The 21532-nt window shown below is 43.9% G+C and overlaps 1 pseudogene across 1 annotated transcript; it reads left to right on the forward strand.

The window, feature by feature from the left end:
• The first annotated feature begins 17173 nt into the window (after nucleotides 1-17173).
• Nucleotides 17174-17709, forward strand: LOC310842260 (cytochrome c oxidase subunit 5B, mitochondrial pseudogene; annotated as a pseudogene). Its single transcript has one exon. The product of its transcript is annotated as a cytochrome c oxidase subunit 5B, mitochondrial pseudogene (transcript).
• The last annotated feature ends 3823 nt before the right edge of the window (nucleotides 17710-21532 follow it).

Raw genomic sequence — 21532 nt, forward strand, 5'->3', positions numbered from 1 at the left:
CAAAAGTAATCTTCAGATTGAAAAATGGTTATCACATGAGTAAGCTCTAAGGCTCCAAGTCTTCACGTTTTTCCAAGACCGCAGTCCACAGTTATCAACCTAATTAGTGGAGGCATTTTGGCATGAAGGATCTTAACTGCCGTTGACTTTACAAACATTTTAAATTGCCTTTCCTAAGCTTAGAATTAAGCACTTAACAAGGTTGGGATGAAATATATGGCAGGTTAATTCAACTGGAACTTGCTCATTTTTTATCAATATGTGGCTGTCAGTTGTCTCACGGGAGATTAATTGTTGAAGTGGTTTTTAATATATTTATGCACATGCATACACACTCCTAAAAATATGCATTAAATAAGAAGATTGCATCTTTCTTTGGCTGCAATCCTAACTATGGAACTAGGAAATGGTTTCACTTAGATTAGTAGAGCTTGAACCAGCTTTATTGCGGGGAAGTTAGCAAGTTTGGTAGCATTTCTGCTTTTCACGGAACGTGTGTAGAGTGGCTCTTTCAAGACCATGTTGCTTATAGGTTTTAATGAAGAGGTCTAGCCTCTAAGTATTAATTAGATGCTTTTAAAAAATGGATCTACAATATTTATTATTTATTGAATTTATACCCTGCCCATCCTACCAAATTTTGATACCTACAAAAATGCAAATCACTTCCAATTTGATTTATATAGATTTGGGATGATTGGGGGGGGGGGTGAATTTACAAGATACACCCTTTCCAAAAGAACATGGAAACTGAAACAGAACTCAACTACATTAGTAAAGAAACGGTGATTTGAATGTCCTATAAACATGCAACACCAGATGGTACCAGAGAGCAGGAAATTTTAAAACCTGGTTTTCCATATAGATTTTTTTCCTTTGTTAAAACAATCTGACTTATTTATAGTGTGTAAACAGCATCAAAGGGACCTCCCTGGGGTGCAAGCCCGGGCAGTGTATATGGAAGTCCTGGGCTGCCCAGTTGACAAGGCCCCCATCTCAGCCTCGCTGATGTGATCCAAAGGAAAGCATAATATATTTGGCACCAGCTTGGCTGCAGGAGTGGCCAGAAAGAGGTATACAAGGTGCCGTCCAACCATATTAGGTTTGGATTCATGTAGGGTTTACTCCTTAGCCTTTTTCTCTCTCCTGGAGATATTCCACAAGGCACTGGAAGTTAGGATAAGAGTTTTCCATCTCCCAGATGTGCTGCTTTCCCAGGTTGATGAGTCCCATCTGCCTCTCATTTCCCTCTACAGAATGTGATGAAACCTCCATCTTGATCACTGAACCCATGATTGGTCTCACCCACTCAGTGTACTGGAGCCTGTCTTCACATGCAAGGGAAGTCACTAACTCACCAAGGCTTTCAGACCCATCAGCTAACCCCACCTGGTTTAGCTGGCAAGTTGAAGTCACTCCCAGCATGTTGATGTATGGAGTGGTAGGGGGTGGGTAGGACCTCTGGTGGGGTAGTTTCCCCACTTTCCCCACTTTTGGTCCCCACCTCTCACCTGTGGTTCATAGAACCTGTCACCATGTAACACACCCTAATAATATGTACAAAAATGCATCCCTTGTGGCAAATTGTGCAGAAATGCACATATTACTGAAAATAATGCATGAGAGGTTTTGCAAAAAAACAACAACAACAAAAACACCCAAATATGTGTAAGAGGAAAAATTGCATACAGAAATGTGTATATTTGGGGAAATTTGCACTAAAATGCTGGTGAATTCTTACGAGGACTTTTAAATTGCATGGGAATCTAGAGAAGTAAACACTGGGGAAATGAGAAAGAGGAGAAACTGACACTGACATGTTCACCCACCCCTTGTGCAGATCAAGGGTAGATCCACATTCTTACAGGGTTCAAACCAGAGATGGATTTAGGGCACTGTGTGCTGAGCCAAGGGGAGCATTGCAGGGTGTCGCAAGTGTGATGTAGTAGTGCATACACAAAATGGGAAGCCAAAGGAAGGGGCACCATATTTTGACCTCACACTGGGCACCTCTGAAAACTGAAATACCAAAGTCTGCCCCTGTTCACACCTAACAGCCTTCAGAAAAGACCAGAGGTGGCGAATCCACAGGCTGCAAGAATTTTTGTGGCCCCAATATTTCCCCCATTTTACTTTTTTTGAACAAGGTTTTAAAAATAATATTAAAGTTGGCTACTCCTCTGGGCCCCCTTCTGTGATGTCATGTTGCCAAAAAGTTTGTTGTGCCCCCACCCCACCTCCAAGATTCTCCCAATGACTAGAATCCAGATCTCATATTTTTTCATTAAAGGGGAAAAATTGGCACAGTACTTAACCCTTTCCTTATTACTCCGTGCATTGTGCTTGGAGTCGAATGCTCCATCCCGGTAAGGTGTCAGTTCCATGGCTCTCATTATGGTTAATTCACCCTTCCTTCCCCCGCCTCACAAGCACTAAAGCAAGGCTGCCTCCTCTGGCTCACACCTTAAATCTTTTTGCTTTGCCTCAATGATTCCCAGTGAGTTCATTTCCGCAACGGACTTTGCCCCATTAATGTCCGACTTCTGGTGCCAAGCAATTAATCAGAATGGGGGTTGGGGGGGTGGAACTCTTAACTGGAGAAAGAGTTGGTTTTTCTGTTTGAGATCTCTCCCTGTTTTATTGCTCCAAATCTCTCCCTGCTCAAGCTCCTCTGACCTCATCAATCTCCACATAAAACATCTCTTCAAAGAAATGCTTTTGCGAAAAGAGTCAGGCCTCTTCAGCTGGGGATGTTGCCCCTTGCTGGTTATATAACATTTGCAAAGAATTGTTTTCTTTGTATATTAAGAGGAGGACGGCAAGCTGCTTTAGAGCAAGTCAGGCCACTGGTCCATCTAATACAGTGTTGCCTACACGGACTGGCAGTAGCTCTCCAGGGTCATAGGCAAGACTCTTTCCCAGTGCTACCTGGAGATGCATGTCTTTTGCATGTCAAGCATGTGATCCACTCCTGACCTACTGTCCTTCCTGTGGGAACAGGGCAGTAATTGTGTTTTTAAGCCTGGAGGGTAACAATATCCACACCACCAACTATTTTCCTTCTCTGAAGAAGATGCTGCTGCTACATACCCTCTAACACTTCTCCAATGAAAATAAAGGTAAAGGGACCCCTGACCATTAGGTCCAGTCATGGCCGACTCTGGGGTTGCGGCGCTCATCTCGTTTTATTGGCCAAGGGAGCCGGCGTACAGCTTCCAGGTCATGTGGCCAGCATGACTAAGCCGCTTCTGGCGAACCAGAGCAGCACACAGAAACGCCGTTTACCTTCCCGCTGGAGCGGTACCTATTTATCTACTTGCACTTTGACGTGCTTTCGAACTGCTAGGTTGGCAGGAGCAGGGACCGAGCAACGGGAGCTCACCCCGTCGCGGGGATTCAAATTTCCGACCTTCTGATCAGCAAGTCCTAGGCTCTGTGGCTTAACCCACAGCACCACCCGCGTCCCACTATGAAAATAGGGATGTCTTATTCCATAATAATACAAGGTGTGACCAGAAAGCTTGGTGACTGTCACAGAAACCGGACAGTGAGAAATATTTGAACATACATACCTTGCAGGCCTTCAAAGTAGGCCCCCTCTGATACAACGCACCGTTGACAACATTCATAGAACTGTTGGAAATTTCTGGAGAAGTCCTCTTTGCATACTGCTTTCAGTGCCTTCGTCACAGCAGCTTGGACATGTGAAATGTTGGGAAATCTGTGCCCTTTCAGTTCAGATTTCAGTTTTGGAAAAAGAAAGAAATCTGTTGGGGCCAGATCGGATGAATGTGGAGGGTGGGACAACTCAGTAACCTCAGTAACGATTTCACACAGAATATGCAATTCTTCCACCATCATTCGGACAGACAAACGTCGATCCCGCATCAATAACTCTTGAACTCTGTCGACATTTGCTCCCCTTCATGAAAATGCTTAAACGACTCATACACTGTCTTTCGAGTTACAGCTTCATCTCTGTACACAATTATGAGCATTTTGTGGGTTTCTGATGCCGATTGTTTATTTCTCACTGTCCAATTTATGTGACCATTCACCGAACTTTCCGGTCACACATTAACTTTCCAGTCACACATTAATAATGATAATAATGAAAATTTAATTTATACCCCACTCATCTGACAGGGTTGCCCCAGCTACTATGGGAGGCTTCCGACATATATAAAAACATAATAAAACATTAAACATTTTTTAAAAAAACTTCCTGATACAAGGCTGCCTTCAGATGTCTTCTATAGGTTGTATGGTTCCTTATTTCCTTGGCTCGGAGGTCATATAACTCCATACCCTCCAACATTTCTCTGATGAAATTGGGGACGTCCTGAGGAAAAGCGGGATCAGATTTCTGTAAATCTGGGACTGTCCCTGGAAAATAAGGATACTTGGAGGGTCTGCTGCTACTTCCATTCTTGTCGCTGGAAATAGTTAATGGCTCTATTACTTCTGTAAATAACCAGCTCTTGGACAGGAACAGAGAAATGCCTCCGCAGCCAGAACAAATTATTTAATTAATCCTAATTCAATTTCAATCAATGGACAATGTTGAAATTGTTTTACGAAAGGAAATCTCTTTAATTCATTGCTTCTCTCTCTCTCCCCCAGCCCATTCTTCTGGCATATGTGGTTTCCTTCACCTTGTTTTATCCTTACAACAAACCTGTGAAGTAAAATGTGAGATGGTGACTGGCCCAAGGCCACCTACGTTTGGGTCTTGCTACAGATCTGAACCTGCCCTCAGCCCAAATTTGGCAGTCTGTTCATCAACTAATCACATTTATTGCTCATTAAAAGAAAATGTCAGCCGTTAAAGGGAAAGGGTGCGTATTAAGGACAGCAGGACTGGTTCTACCATTTTACAAATAGGACAACTGCCCTAGAGCAGAAGACTTAAGGTAGAGGAAAGAGAACTCATATTTTGAGTTGTAAACATCACCATAATATTAATCTTGCCCTCAAATTCAATGTGGCAGCAGTGGTGCTAAAGTGTATCATTACTAAGCCAGGTTATGATTTTCAGTAGCAGTGGTGGACCTACAGTTTGGGGGTCCTGAAGCTTGGAATTATCATGGGGGCCCCTTCACAACCAGCAATGAGGTCTGGGCAAGCACTGTTCCCTTCTACTATTGGGCTGTTTGCAACAACAACCTTTACAACACCTGTGCTGCTGACTCTCAAACTTTGGGATTGTTTAAATATTTACAACAAAAAAATTAAAGCATTTAAAACAAATAATCAATCAGTTTGGATCAATTTGTTGGTGGAGGGGCTAGGAGTAGGAAGGGGGTTTGTGGGGGGGTGTTGTTCTTGTTTTTATTATGTTTTTTGTGTTTTTATCTTACATTTTTATGTTGTGAACCGCCCTGAGATTTACGGATGAAGGGTGGTATACAAATTTAATTGATGATGATGATGATGATGATGACTAATAGCCACAGATAAGGCCAGTCCTTCATTCATCTGCCTAACCTGCCTAATAATAATAATAATAATAATAATAATAATAATAAATTTATTTATATCCCGCCCTCCCCAGCCAAGACTGGGCTCAGTGCGGCTAACACCAGGTATAAAAACAATTGATTAAAATACAACTTAAAAACAAAATTAAAATACAACATTAAAATGCAGCCTCATTTCAGTAGAAACTCAAATCAAAAACTTTTGGGGATGAAAATGTCAAATCTTCACCAAGGCCAACTATCCAGACTGGTCCTACGTGGGCCAGAAAAAAGCCAGGGAAGTCCCCAAATAGGAGAACTCTTGCAAAGTTGGTCCAAGTTGCTGACTGAGGTGGGCTGCAACCCTTTTGAAGGCCTCACACAAGATCCTTTTTGCACCCACAACCCTTTTTAACACAAACATTTTGTCGGACACCAATAGGCTTCAGGCTTGTTGCAATCACTCCTGTGTTTTACATGAAGGAAAGTGATGTTCAGCAATGTAACTGATCTGATATCTGTCTTGTTTTCCCCTTTGGGGAATGCTAACAACTGCAAATATTTTTTGTAAAAGTGTCGAGATTACAGCTCCTCTAAAATGCAGCCCCTCAACCTGCTATGGAAAAACCACACATTTGGGTAGACTTTTTTTTTTTTAACATTAACTGTTGCTGTTGACAGTTCCTAGCTTCCAAGCCTACCTCCTAGTCTTTAGCCTTAAGGGTGGTGTAACATTCTTTTCACGCTTCACTATTAAACATCAGCTTCCTCGCAAATTACAGCACCAGGGTTGACAACTTGGTGTTTTATTCTCCATCAGCCGTTGACACCTACATTTTCACAGTCTCACTCATCTTTATCTCAGTAACACCATATCTGTGTGTGACATATTTAGTCCTTCGGAAGAAACTTTGGAGGGGAAAATGCTTCTTGAACAGAAAGGCCTAACTACTCTCCTCCTCTGTCATGAGGCAAGATACCCATATCTGAAGCTCGTTCAGCTGGCTTTATACTAGATTAGGGCCATAGTCACATGATACATTTAAAGCAATTTATGGTGGCACTTTAAACACTCATGGCAGACCCTCCAAGTGTCCTTATTTTCTAAGGACAGTCCCAGATTTACAGAAGCCATCCCGGTTTCTGATTTGATCCCAGAATGTTCCGATTTTCCTCAGGAAGTGCCTAATTTCACTGAAGAAATGTTGGCAGCTATGGAGTAATGCAACCCCCGAACCAAGGAGATAAGTAATTGTACAACCTTTAGAAGACGTCTGAAGGCAGCCCTGTATAGGGAAGTTTTTTAATGTTTAATCTTTTTATATATGTTGGAAGTCATCCAGAGTGGCTGGGGCAACCCAGTCAGATGAGCGGGGTATAAATAATAAAATTATTGTTGTTGTTGTTGTTATTGACTAGGACGTCCTTATTTTTATCAGGGAAATGTTGGAGGGTATGTCAAGAGTCCCCCTAAATAATTTTGAGAGCTGTAGTTTGTTCAGGGTCTTGAGTGGTTTTGTAATTTAGTCGTTTTAGTCGTATTTGACTCTCCGTGACCCCATGAACCAGAGCATGCCTTGAAAACTCTCACTTTCTTCTCAAAGCTTCTCCTTTTTGATGTCCACGGAGTTTTCATGGCAAAATACTGGAATGGGTTGCCAGTTCCTTCTCCAGGTGGATCACATTTAGTCTAAACTCTTGGCTATGGCCAATCTGTCTTGAGTGGCCCTGCACGACATAGTTCATAGCCTCTTGGAGTTCTTCAAGCCCCTTCGCCACAACAAGGCAGTGATCCATGAAGGGATGAGTGGTTTTAGGAGACCTCTATTTCTGCTAAGATTCCCAGAATTCCCTGAGAAGCAGAATTGATCATTAAACCACTTTGGAAGTCAAACCACTTCCCTGCTCTTGTCTTTCTGCATGCACCCAGCACCCTCATCAAATCTACTCCAGAGATTTGGAGAACCCCTAGAATAGATTTAGGACATGTTTGGGGGAGGAGAGTGAGAGAGCATTCTGCTGTTCAAGCAGAAATCCTTGCGCTGACGGAATGTACACAGAGTGCTACTTTGAATACAACCTTTTGATAGGACCATTCCACTCAAATCAGTGCATATGTTACTGTGACTTTGAGGCCACTTGTATGCACTTAAGTTCCATTGGCAGCGGCAGAGACTTAATGCATGTGTGTTTTTACCAGGTATAGGACTGCAGCATTTAACAGAAACCGAACAAAGTCCATAATGTGAAAATCCCAAAGCATCCCAAATTATTTCTATATAATTTATTATTAAGCTCACATGGTTTGTGCTGAGACGTAGATGAGCTTAAACCAAAGAGCTTGGGTTCATTGGAGTTGTAGATTGTGTTTATCATCCAGTTAAAATTCTTTTTCTCTTCTTTTCAAAATCAAAGTTTTTTGGGGGAGGGGGGAAAGTAATCAAAAGCATCACATGTATATAAAAGCACAGTATGAAATTACCAAGACACCGAGAATGCAGACTTAAAAGGTATTAGCTGTGGCTCTGTTATTATTTGATGACAGCTGCCAAAAAAATCTTTTTTTATATAATTACAAATGAGATAAGCACAAAGCAATGAAGAGTACATTAAAAATCTGGCAACACTGAGAAGGCAGGTGTTTCCCATGGCTTCCTATTAAATGGCATGCTACACTTAACGAACCTATGAAAGGTTGTCTGTAGACCAGAAACATATGAAACAACAGAAGACTAAAGCAAAGAAAGACCCGCAGGTATAAAATGGGTAGGGGGGAAAACTGGATCTGCAGCCAACTGTGCTGATATGCAACATAGCTTCTCTTAAATCTCTGAGCGGCTTTGAACAAAATGAGCTGAGCTATTGATTTATGTGCTCCCTGGTTGCTGAGGAGCTAAGAACGCTACTAATTTTATTGCTGGAATACATTCCAAACATTTGTGTTTTGGGGTCCAGATTCCTAGTAAATTGCACAGGATCTCCTTTCTGCATACCCGTGCACAAGTTCTAAGCAAAGCTGGAAATGATGGATCTGGTGCGATGTTGAGCCGCAAAGTCTCAGCTGCCACAGAGAATAGGCTCGTCCATGGCACAGGCTGTGGTGTTGCAGGACAATGGCCCAGCTGTCAATGAACTGCTCCCTGTGGTGACCCACTGAACTGCAACTTCTCAGTATCTTCAGCCAAGGACTGACTCTGTCCACACAGGTAGCTTGGCTACTGAATGCTCCTGGAACTTGAAGAAGAACTTGAAGATCTTCATATTCCACTTTGAGCAACATGTTTGCCGCATCCGTGGTTATTCTTCATTCCCATGTTGATCCAACCCTTCGTCCTGGTTTACCCCTTGGTCTTGACTCTATCTTTGGTTCCGGCTTCCGGCTTGCTCCACAGCTTCATCTGTTGGCTTGTCTTTGAGTCGTCATTTGCTCTTTGGTCCAGACTATGGGCTGGTTCTCATCTCCTGACTTGCCCTGGAAACACCCCAAATAAGAGTCGATTTTCCTTTCCTTTCTTCACCCTGGGAATGGTAGCAGTGTGGTTAGAATAGGGTTGCCATATTTCAAAAAGTGAAAATCCGGACACAAAAGTTGAGTTGATACACCTGGGTTTCCCAGACATTTTAGCCGCTTATCAAAATTTCTGAAAAGACCAGAAGAAGAAGAGGAGGAGGAGGAGGAGGAGGAGGAGGAGGAGGAGGAGGAGGAGTTTGGATTTGATATCCTCCTTTATCACTACCCTAAGGAGTCTCAGAGCGGCTAACAATCTCCTTTTCCCTTCCTCCCCCACAACAAACACTCTGTGAGGTGAGTGAGGCTGAGAGACTTCAGAGAAGTGTGAGTAGCCCAAGGTTACCCAGCAGCTGCATGTGGAGGAGCAGGGAATCGAACCCAGTTCACCAGATTACGAGTCCACCACTCTTAACCACTACAGCATGCTGGCCCATTGGCATGTCAGCCCTCTGTTTTATCAATATCAGGAGTGGGGAGCCTCAGATCTGGGGGATTAATACGGCCCTCCAGGCCTATCTGTCCACCTCTTGAAAATTCCCCTGGGCCACATCCTTCACCAGCATCACTAACAGAGGACCTATATTTGCATAAAATCATAGAATTGTAGAGCTGGAAGGGACCCAAAAGGTCATTGGTCCAGCCCTCTGCAAGGCAGGAATCCCAACTAAAGCATCCATGACAGATGGCCATCCAACTGCAGCCTAAAAAAACTTGCAAGGAAGGAGAGTCCACAACCTCTTGAGGGAGACTGTTCCACTGCCAAACAGCTCTTACTCTCAGAAAGATCTTCCTGATGTTTAGTTGGAATCTCCTTTCTTGTAACATGAAGCCATTGGTTCATGTCCTACCCTCTTGAGCAGAAGAAACAAGCTTGCTCCATCTTCCATGTGACAGCCCTTCATGTATTTGAAAATGGCTACTTTATCAATGACAAACCTAGACAATCTTAAAAAGCAGAGACATCACCTTGCCAACAAAGGCCCATATAGTTAAAGCTATGGTTTTCCCAGTAGTGATGTATGGAAGTGAGAGCTGGACCATAAAGAAGGCTGATCACCAAAGAATTGATGCTTTTGAATTATGGTGTTGGAGGAGACTCTTGAGAGTCCCATGGACTGCAAGAAGATCAAACGTATCCATTCTTAAGGAAATCAGCCCTGAGTGCTCACTGGAAGAACAGATCCTGAAGCTGAGGCTTCAATACTTTGGCCAGCTCATGAGAAGAGAAGACACCCTGGAAAAGACCCTGATGTTGGGAAAGATGGAGGGCACAAGGAGAAGGGGACGACAGAGGACGAGATGGTTGGACAGTGTTCTCGAAGCTACCAGCATGAGTTTGACCGAACTGCGGGAGGCAGTGGAAGACAGGAGTGCCTGGCGTGCTCTGGTCCATGGAGTCACGAAGAGTCGGACACGACTAAACAACTAAACAACAACAAATCTCCTCTCAGTCTCCTCTTTTCCTTGCTAAACATACGCAGCTCCTTCCACCGTTCCCCATGCAGCTTGGTTTCCAGACCCTTGAACATCTTGGTTGCCCTCCTCTGCACATGTTCCAGCTTGTCAATATCATTCTTAAATTGTGCCACTGAGACGTGAACACAGTATTCCAGATGTGATCTGACCAAGGCAGAATGGAGTGGTGCTATTACTTGGTGCTAAATATTATTTAGTATTTATTTTTATTAGCAAGGTTTATATAGCACTTAATTTTAAAAAATCTTTTTTGTATTATGAATATAACAGGTTGATAAGAAAATACCAATAAAATCAAACATAAAAACTATTAGACATAGTAAATGAACAAAGCCTGAACAAAGAAATGTAACTGTACGTAGCAGCCAAAGAAATTACCGTAACAATCACTACAACAAAAGCAACCGCCTAGAATCAATAAGCAGGGAGTTCCAGAGAGCAATACTTAGAAGGGGTGCTTTGTACACTGCCATCTTGAAAAAGACCCATTCACCAGCCTGAGGGTGTGGGAGAGGAGAAGAAAAACTGCTAATATAATGAATTTACATTACACAAATCTGACAATCTTTCCTATGTGACCACATACTCTGCATTGTTGAAAAACAAAAAAACATGATTTAGCCAATTTGCATGACCAGAGCCCTTGGTTTCAAGTTGTCTCCAACAGCTGAATTTGTAGCGCTGTAGGGGGAATAGCTTTGCTCTGCATGCCTGACTCAGCTATGGAAAATCCTTCAATTGCAGGCATGCTTCCTCCTTTACATACTATATCTTTTCAATCTGACCTGAAGCATGAACACTGGCCCACATTCTTCCCTTGGAATAGGCAACCGGCCAAGAACTGTTTTGGAAATATCCAGGTTTGGAAAACAAGCAGGGAAAAGTGCCCACTCATTTTCCCCTTCCCAGGCTTCTTATGCCTCTGCTTATCAGCAAATTCATTGCTTTCCCTTTAGGAGATGATGGCTTTGAATCGGAGAAAAGAAACAGAAAAAGAAAGCGCGCACACACACACAGAGCCGTGGGAAACCTGTTTGGTCATTTGGTACATCCATGGGTATCGAATGTGGGAAGGGGCTCTGTGCAATGTCCCCAGCTAGCTTTGCCCTGAGATGCCCCCATGTGTGCCAACCCTGCCTCCCCCTCCACACACAACTGATGTGTGTAGGGGGCACCTACACAGGGATGTGAAACCCCGGTTGCACCCATGGAAAGAGCCCTCTGCACTGTGATGGGCAAGTCGGTCCATTTCATTTCCTCTCACATTCTCCTTTTCCCCCAGCCTTAAGTTCAGTTCTCCACATTTCCGCAGCAGATAACAATAACAATAACAATAACAATAACAATAACAATAACAATAACAATAACAATAACAATAACAATAACAATTTATTTATACCCTGCCCACTCTGGGTAGCTTCCAACAGAACACTAAAATACAATAACCTTGTTCTTGTTGTTGTTGTTTAGTCGTTTAGTCATGTCCTACTCTTTGTGACCCCGTGGACCAGAGCATGCCAGGCACTCCTGTCTTCCACTGCCTCCCGCAGTTTGTTAAAACTCATGCTGGAAGCTTCAAGAACACTGTCCAACCATCTCGTCCTCTGTCATCCCCTTCTCCTTGTGCCCTCCATCTTTCCCAACATCAGGGTCTTTTCCAGGGAGTCTTCTCTTCTCATGAGGTGGCCAAAGTATTGGAGCCTCAGCTTCAGGATCTGGCCTTCCAGTGAGCACTCAGGGCTGATTTCCTTGAGAATGGATAGGTTGGATCTTCTTTCAGTCCATACAATAACCTATTAAACATTAAAAGCTTCCTTAAAGAGGGCTGCCTACAGATGTCCTCTAAAAGTTTGGTAGTTGTTTTTCTCTTTGGCATCTGGTGGGAGGGCGTTCCACAGGGTGGGTGCCACTACTGAGAAGGCTCTCTGCCTGGTTCCCTGTAACTTGGCATTTCGCAGCGAGGGGACCGCCAGAATGCCCTCGGCGCTGGATCTCAGTGTCCAGGCAGAACGATGGAGGTGGAGACACTCCTTCAGGTATACTGGATCGAGGCCGTTTAGGGCTTTCAAGGTCAGCACCAACACTTTGAATTGTGCTTGGAAACGTACTGGGAGCCAATGTATGTGTTTCAAGACTGGTGTTATATGGTCTTGGCAGCCGCTCCCAGTCACCAGTCTAGCTGCCGCATTCTGGATTAGCTGTAGTTTCCGGGTCACCTTCAAAGGTAGCCCCACATAGAGCGCATTGCAGTAGTCCAAGCGGGAGATAACTAGAGCATGCACCACCCCGGGATAGTCTTCTTCTCCATCTTCTTCTAAAATTCCTCATGAAAACTCCTCAGCATTTTAGTGGAAATTTCTCCTGATGTGCAATTTTGCCTCATCTACAAACATTTGCAAAACAGGGTCCCTTCATTTGATACATTATTTAAGTGTTGTTCTCACTAATGTACACACTTTCATACTTGACTACGTAGTTCTGGTATATTATTTATTATTATTATTATTATTATTATTATTATTATTATTATTATTATACCAGGAGGTGTTTTTGGGACGCGGGTGGCGCTGTGGGTAAAAGCCTCAGCGCCTAGGGCTTGCCGATCGAAAGGTCGGCGGTTCGAATCCCTGCGGCGGGGTGCGCTCCCGTTGCTCGGTCCCAGCGCCTGCCAACCTAGCAGTTCGAAAGCACCCTCGGGTGCAAGTAGATAAATAGGGACCGCTTTCTAGCAGGAAGGTAAACGGCGTTTCCATGTGCAGCTCTGGCTCGCCAGAGCAGCGATGTCACGCTGGCCATGTGACCCGGAAGTGTCTTCGGACAGCGCTGGCCCCTGGCCTCTTGAGTGAGATGGGTGCACAACCCCAGAGTCTGGCAAGACTGGCCCGTACGGGCAGGGGTACCTTTACCTTTACTTACCAGGAGGTGTTTTTGTTATTTTCCCCTCCCGCACAGAGCTACAATTCCAAGAATGGTTTAGCAGCCAATCTCACTTCCTGGGGAACTCTGTAAATTGTGACTCTATGAGCAGAATGACAGTTCCCAGAATTCTTTGGGGGAAGCCAAGACTGTTTAAAGTGATATGATAATGCTTTAAATATATAGTGCAGGTGGCTCCTCATACAGGTAAACTGCTTAGAAGTCACATTGGCAATTAAACAGTAGATGATAATAACAAAAACAACACATTGTCTCATCAGTCAGGTGAACAGTGCTGTCTAGAACTGCTTTAATTAAATACACACATAACATGCAATACAGTATTTTGCAGGGAGTTTGGTGTGTATTTAAAATTTAAGAGAAGTAGAATGTTAACATTCTGGGGGGTTTTTTAAAAAAAAATGAGGGGCTGAAATCAAAGACTTAAAAGAAGTGTAATAGGATAATCAAAGGTGATGAATTCTTATCCAGCATACCCTCCCTTATGCAACTCCCCCTGGGGAAATCCATTAGAAATACATTTGTATTCATTAGAAAAATGAATGCACAATCAGTCGTGTATCATATTGCAACTGTAAAAATGGTCATTAAGGAGGCAAATTCACTTGAGGCTCCTTGGAAGCAGAATGCGTGGTTGGAACACCATTTAGCACATACGGAGTTGGAGAAGATCAGACGTGCAGCGTTTATTTTATTTTTATTTCGGGAAATGTATGACCTGGATTTACACCAAAAACACAGTCGTCAGGATGGTTTACAATGATGGAAGAGGTGAATGTATGCATGAATAACAAGAGACAGAGACACAGATGCAACAAATAAAATAACCTTAAGGGGGTTAAAGGATGCGGGTGGCGCTGTTGGTTAAACCACAGAGCCTAGGATTTGCCGATCAGAAGGTTGGCGGTTTGAATCCCTACGACAGGGTGAGCTCCCGTTGCTCGGTTCCTGCTCCTGCCAACCTAGCTGTTCGAAAGCACATCAAAGTGCAAGTAGATAAATAGGTACCACTCCGGTGGGAAGGTAAACGGCGTTTCCATGCGTTGCTCTGGTTCGCCAGAAGCGGCTTAGTCATGCTGGCCACATGACCCGGAAGCTGTACGCCGGCTACCTTGGCCAATAAAGTGAGATGAGCGCGCAACCCCAGAGTCGGTCATGACTGGACCTAATGGTCAGGGGTCCCTTTACCTTTAAGGGGGTTCAGCAGCCACTAAAAATGTCAACCTGACAAGTAAAACGTCTTTTATTTTTAAAAAAGGCTAGGCAGCAGAAAGCAAAAATAAGAACTTGATAACCTATGGAACGCCTTAGGTTGGATCAGGCCAAATGCCCATCTATTTCAGCATCCTGTTCTTACATTGGCCAGCCATATGCCTATGAGAATCTTGACGGCAACAATGCATCGCCCACTGGTGATTTCTAGCAACTGCCATTTGTACTGAGGCAGAACAGAGCCATCATGCCTTGTGGTCTTTGATAGCCTTATCCACCATGAATTTGTCTATAATACTCTTTTAAAGCTATCAGAGTTGGTGGCCACCACTGCTTCTTGTGGGAGCAAGTGCCACTGTGTGCTGCATGAAGAAGTACTTTCCGTGATCTCATAGAATCATATGGAGTACAGGGTCAGATTTAAGGTGCTGGTTTTGACCTTTAAGGCCCTTCATGGCCTAGGACCCTCGTACCTACGGGACCGCCTCTCCCGGTATGCCCCACAGCATACCTTAAGGTCCATAAATAGCAACACCCTAGAGCTTCCGGGCCCTAAGGAATTTAGATTAGCCTCAACCAGAGCCAGGGCCTTCTCAACACTGGCTCCAGCCTGGTCTCATGAGACCAGGGCCCTGCAGGATCTGATTTCTTTCCGCAGGGCCTGTAAGACAGAGTTGTTCTGCCTGGCCTTTGGCTTGGAATCAATTTGATTCCCTCCCCTTCTTTCTTTTTTCCTTTCTCCTCCTGAGAAGAGGCTGCATTTTAATGTTCTAATGTTGTATTTCAATCTTGTTTTTTAAGTTGTATTTCAATCAGCTTGTTTTTATTATTGGTTGTTAGCCGCCCTGAGCCCAGTCTTGGCTGGGGAGGGCGGGGTATAAATAAAAATATTATTATTATTATTATTATTATTATTATTATTATTATTATTATTGTAGGGTCATCTAGTCCTACCACTTGCAATGCAGGAAACTTGACCAAAGCATCCGTGTGAGATGGCCATCCACCCTGGTCCAGAATCTTCCAACATTCAGCCTCATTGGGTGTCCACAAGATTTAATGTGACGAGAAACGCTTGCTACACTTTTCTCCAAGAGAAAACCTTGGTCTAATCCAGCACAACCCTTCTCACATTCTCACTGCAGTTTCTTGCTTTGATTCCTGCTTCTTAAACCAACCTGCAGGATTGGGCTGCGTTGCTTATAAATGTTTTGCAAATACACGGAGAATTGGTTTTATGTGTTTTTAATCTCCCCTCGAAATGAATATGAACCTGAACTCTAATTTGATACAATAACCTTTGTTAATACGTAACATGAATTAGGATCAGCGCAGTTCATAAATTTTGGGCCATTCTCTTTATTAAATACGCGCGGCGAGACGTATTTCACTGGAAGCCGCGAACACAATTTTGCCCATATGGTTCTGAAATCAAAATTATCTCCTTGTTTGTATGACTTACTGCCTGCTCCAAATCAATTTAAACTTAAACCAATAAGCATGCGTAAGTGATAGCTGCGCTGAATAAATAGAGAGGTAGCAAACCCTCTAATTCGAAAGTGTTTAGCTTTGGAGCACAAGAAGTTAAACACTTTCTTGCAACACGTTGTAAACATGTCAGTGTGTTTAACATTTTTAATGTGCTCTGGTCCCCGGCCTGTGCATTTAAAAATGAAACAGGTTATGTTGTTTAACTAGCAAATGGATGTATGTGCTCATTCCTAGTAACACTTTTTAAACACTTTGGGATGCTTAAAATTATGACGTGCTTAAGATTTGAACACATTGCCTTTTCTACACTCTTAATCCAATGAATGGTTGATGCATTTATTTTGACCAGCACTGTGCGGCCAGTTCCTGACAGGTTTAGTTAGCTAGGTCAGTTTGCTGAATTTAGGAATTCCCACCTCCCCCCCAAAAAAATCCCAAAATGCCTCACAAGAAGAATAAAATACAGTCATACCTTGGGTTGAAGTAGCTTCAGGTTAAGTATTTTCAGGTTGCACTCCATGGCGACCCGGAAGTAACAGAACGCGTTACTTCCGGGTTTCGCCACTCACACAGATGTTCAAAATGGTGTCACATGCATGCGTTGAAGCGGCGAATCGCATCCCACGCACAGACATGCAGTCGCGGGTTACGCTCTACTCAGGATGCGAAGGGGGCTCCAGAACAGATCCCGTTCGCATCCAGAGGTACCACTGTATAGCAATAAAAATACATATATTAAAAGGTACAAATATTCAATCATTGGTGGTGTCCAAATGCTGGAGGGAGGGAAGCGGACATCTTTGCATAGCACCAAAATGATGACAAAGTTTCTGTCAGCTGCACCGCCCTGGGGAGAGCATAGGGAACTGCTACAGAAAAGGCCCTGTTATCTTGCTGCTGCTCTCCAGATCTTCGTCATGGGAGGCCTCAGATTATGATCTTAGGGGCCAGGCAGGCTCACGTGGGGAAAGACGGTCCTTTGATGCATCTGGCCAATAGACATGCTTTCATTTCAAAACTACTTTTCACAGAGCGAGAGAGGGGTGCAGAGAGGCGGCCTCCCCACAGGATCTCTTCCTCTGCTCTGCTCTGAGGGTTGCCATGGCGTCAAGGTTACTGCAGGTGTGCGGGGCCCTGCGAGGCCTCAGCGCGGGCCGGAGTCCCCTGGGCCGGGGGCCGCTGCACCTGCCGGGGGCTGCCCGCTCCATGGGCACCGGAGGTATTCCCAGTGATGAAGAACAGGCTATAGGAATGGAGAGGAAAACCATGAAAACTTTAGAGAAGGGGCTGGATCCTTACAACATGCTATCACCCAAACGATATGCTGGAACAAAGGAAGGCCCCAACATAGTCCCTTCAATTACAGACAAGAGGCTTGTGGGCTGCATCTGTGAAGAGGACAACAGCACTGTGATCTGGTTCTGGCTACACAAGGGAAATCCCCAGCGCAGCCCCTCCTGTGGAGCCCATTACAAGTTGGTTGGCTACCAATTGCCCTGATTTGGCTTCAAAGCTTTGCTGAGCTTTCCATTTATGATTTCTGGATACAGGGCTGAGCTACGTAGCTGTTTATGTCATGATGTATCACATTCCTTGAAACCTAATAAAGTCTTTAACTCATAAAAAAAAGCAAAACAAAACTACTTTTCACTACCAGTTGTTCTTGTTGGCGGCGGCATCTGTCTGTCTCAGGAGACAATGTAGTGCGCTTCCAGGGGAGAAGTCAAACTGAAGTGACATCCCCAGGGCAAAGGCCTGGACAGTGTGTTTGGAGGTCCTGGGCTGCCAAGATGGCAAGAATCTCCCTCTCAACCTTTCTGATGTGGTCCAAAGGAAAGTAGAGCAATACATTTGGCACAAGCTTGATTGCAGTAATTGCTTGAAGGAATTGCGTACAAGGAACCATCCAAACATCTTAGGGACTCCACTCTGGATTTGTGTAGGGTTTACTCTTTGACTTTTTCTCCTCCCCTGCCCCCAGAGATATTCCACAACACAGTAGAGGTTTGTTGTTGTTGTTTAGTCGTTTAGTCGTGTCCGACTCTTCGTGACCCCATGGATCAGAGCATGCCAGGCACTTCTGTCTTCCACTGACTCCTGCAGTTTGGTCAGACCCATGCTGGTAGCTTCGAGAACACTGTCCAACCATCTCATCCTCTCCCGTCCCTGTCTCCTTGTGCCCTCAATTTTTCCCAACATCAGGGTCTTTTCCAGGGAGTTTTCTCTTCTCATGAGGTGGCCAAAGTATTGGAGCCTCAGCTTCAGGATCTGTCCTTCAAGTGAGCACTCAGGGCTGATTTCCTTGAGAATGGATAGGTTTGATCTTCTTGCAGTCCATGGAACTCTCCAAGAGTCTCCTCCAGCACCATAATTCAAAAGCATCAATTCTTCAGCGATCAGCCTTCTTTATGGTCCAGTGGAGGTTTAGGATCAGAGTTTTCCTTTTCCTAGATGGGTTACCTTCCCAGATAGATGGCCCCCCTCTACTGGTATATTATACAATGCAGGATAAATATGCAGCTGCTTGTCCAACCTTACAGAAAAATATAAAAAAGTATAAAACAATCAATAAAATAAGCCACAGAAACTGGAACATTGCAGCAGGGGGTGAGGAGAGAGAAATAAATATGGAGGGACTGCATAAAATGTCTAGAGAAAATGCATATGCAATCATATATGTATATATATGAAGTGTCATGCAGATTTAAAACAACAACATGTAGATTGGTGCAGAATTGGGATGGAATGGATTTATGAGTGGGCATATAGGCCTGGATCTGATCTGTGATCAGATATGTAACCTCCTGAAAATATCATGTATGTGGTTTTAAGTTCCAAGGTGGAAGAAATTCAGTATATCAGTATAATTTATTATTCTTATTCTCTGCCTTAGGCAGCAATCCAAGCCAAATCCACTCTTACTTATGCCTTGGCTACCACTATCTCACTTTTGTTAGGCTGCCCTCAAAGAATGTTTGAAAGCCACAAACAAAGCAGAAAAGAGGGAAATCAGAGACAGCAATATTTCTTAATGCCAGTTGCGGGAAACAGGAAGGGAGAGTTCTCTCTTATATAGGGCTCCCATACACCTGGATTTTCCCGGACATTACCAGAATTTCAAAGGGGGGAATTGCCAAAAGGTGGAGCTTTGTTCTGGATCTTAGCCAAGTCAATTGAAAAATCAAGGGTTTTGGGGGGGGGCGTTTTTGGGGTCTTCCTAAAAAGAAGCTCAATAACTCTCGGGGTGTCCTGGTTTTTACGTTTTGAAATATGGCAACCCTTTCTTAGGTCCTGCTTTTGGGTTTTCCACAGGTACAGTGGTACCTCGGGTTACAGACGCTTCAGGTTACAGATGCTTCATGTTACAGACTCTGCTAACCCAGAAACAGTACCTCGGGTTAAGAACTTTACCTCAGGATGAGAACAGAAATTGCGCGGCAGCAGCGGGAGGCCCTATCAGCTAAAGTGGTACCTCAGGTTAAGAACAGTTTCAGGTTAAGAACGGACCTCCAGAACGAATTAAGTTCTTAACCCGAGGTACCACTGTATCTGGTTGGCCACTGTGACAATAGGATGCTGGACTAGATAGGCCATTGACTTGATCCAGCAGGATCTTCTTACGTTCTTAAGATTCAACAGCCCAACTGGTCAACTTCTGTACATGGAAGGGTGGGGTGGGGAGTCCTTGCTTTTCATTCAAATGTCATGGGACAACCTTGGATAGACCAAGTCTTGGCATAAGGCAGTTTCCTATAGTCATCAGGTTAAAAGGACTCTGGTATCTATCCTAAGATTCCAGAAGAAAATGTGCCAGGAGAGGCCTTCCACCATATAAGTACACACGCCTCCTGCTGCAGGAATGCAGGGCGGGGAGGGGGGGCATTCTAAGATTTGCCAGCTTCGGATTTAGGAACAGACATGTAAAAGCTAAATGCTGGAGTTGTTAAATTTCTGAATGCCAGCTGCATTTTTATTGGCACTCTGTGACTTCAAAGTCTTTTGCCTTAATGCCTAAACAAGCAAGTTGCTCTGAAATGCCTCTACTATACTGGCTTGCAATCTTTTATTTTTTTAAGACTGATCTTATTGGCAGGTTTGCCAGTTTCCTACACAGCTTAAAGCCCCAAATGTTGTTTTTTTTTTTTAAAGGAAGCAGGGAATTAAAAGGAATAACTCCCCATTTCGCCAGCTGTCGTATTGCAACCTATTGTCTTTCTTTTTTAAAATGTGCACCTAAAAATATACAGAGCGAAAACATTCACTGGACTTCATTGAGCTGACCAGAAGGTTTTTGCCCAATTTTAAATATCTGAACATAAAAATATATGGTGATCCTATGCCATGCCAATGTTTGCTTAATTAACTGAAAAATATAGCTTTCTGTGGATGGTTAACGTGCCATAGACTTGGCCAACCATGTATGCCACCTTGAGCTCCTTGAAGAAAAAGGTGATATATAAATGCAGTAAATAAATAAATAGCTGAAAATGAGATGGTGGCATGTTGGTATGTTACCCCATTCATTTCAGGATGAAGGATGAACATATGCTCTCCCATTGAAAGTATGCAGTTACATTGGCTCACTGTTTCATTTCCAAGACCAGCCCAAACTTCTTTAGGAACTTTAAGGTCTGCAGTGGCTTAGGACCAGGCTATCTAAAGGACTGTCTTCTCCAATATGAATTTTCACATCTATTAAGACAGGTGTGGGGAGCCCAAGGTCCTCCTGGTGTTGTTGTTGTTTAGTCGTTTAGTCATGTCCGGCTCTTTGTGACCCCATGGACCAGAGCACGCCAGGCACTCCTGTCTTCCACTGCATCCCGCATCTTGTCCTCTGTCATCCCCTTCTCCTTGTGCTCTCAATCTTTCCTAGCATCTGGGTCTTTTCCAGGGAGTCTTCTCTTCTCATGAGGTGGCCAAAGTATTAGTGGGGGTTGCGATGATAAGAGGGCTCCATGTGATGAAACATGCCAGATGAACAACTCTGCTCTGAATAGTGTTTTAAAGCTGGGCTCCCAGCTCCCATCAACCCCAACCCTTGGCTGCCCTGGCTGAGGCTGATGGGAGTTGGAGTCCAACAACATCCATGTTTTTTTACGCTGATCCAGCAAGACTCTTCTTATGTTCTTTTTTCTTTTTAAAAGTCACTTAATGGATTTGCAATTGAAACATGTAGACCAATGAGTGGGTAAGATCGCACAGTCATATTTACTCACAGTTGGAGCCAAGGAAACAAAAATGGTAGCAAACGAGGGGGGCGGGAGAGAGAGAGAGAGAAAGAAAGCTACCTAATTTCAAACTGAACACCACAGCTTGGAAGAAAAGAAAAACACATTGAGAAACAATAAGTCAGCAAAAGCAGATTGGGGGCAGCCAGTGGTACCTGGCCAAGCTTCTGAAGAGGAAAAGCTTTGAAGTTGCAGACGGCCAATAAAAATGCAGCTGG

Source organism: Podarcis gaigeae (assembly GCF_964106915.1).
Source record: "Podarcis gaigeae genome assembly, chromosome: 3".
NCBI lineage: Eukaryota > Metazoa > Chordata > Lepidosauria > Squamata > Lacertidae > Podarcis > Podarcis gaigeae.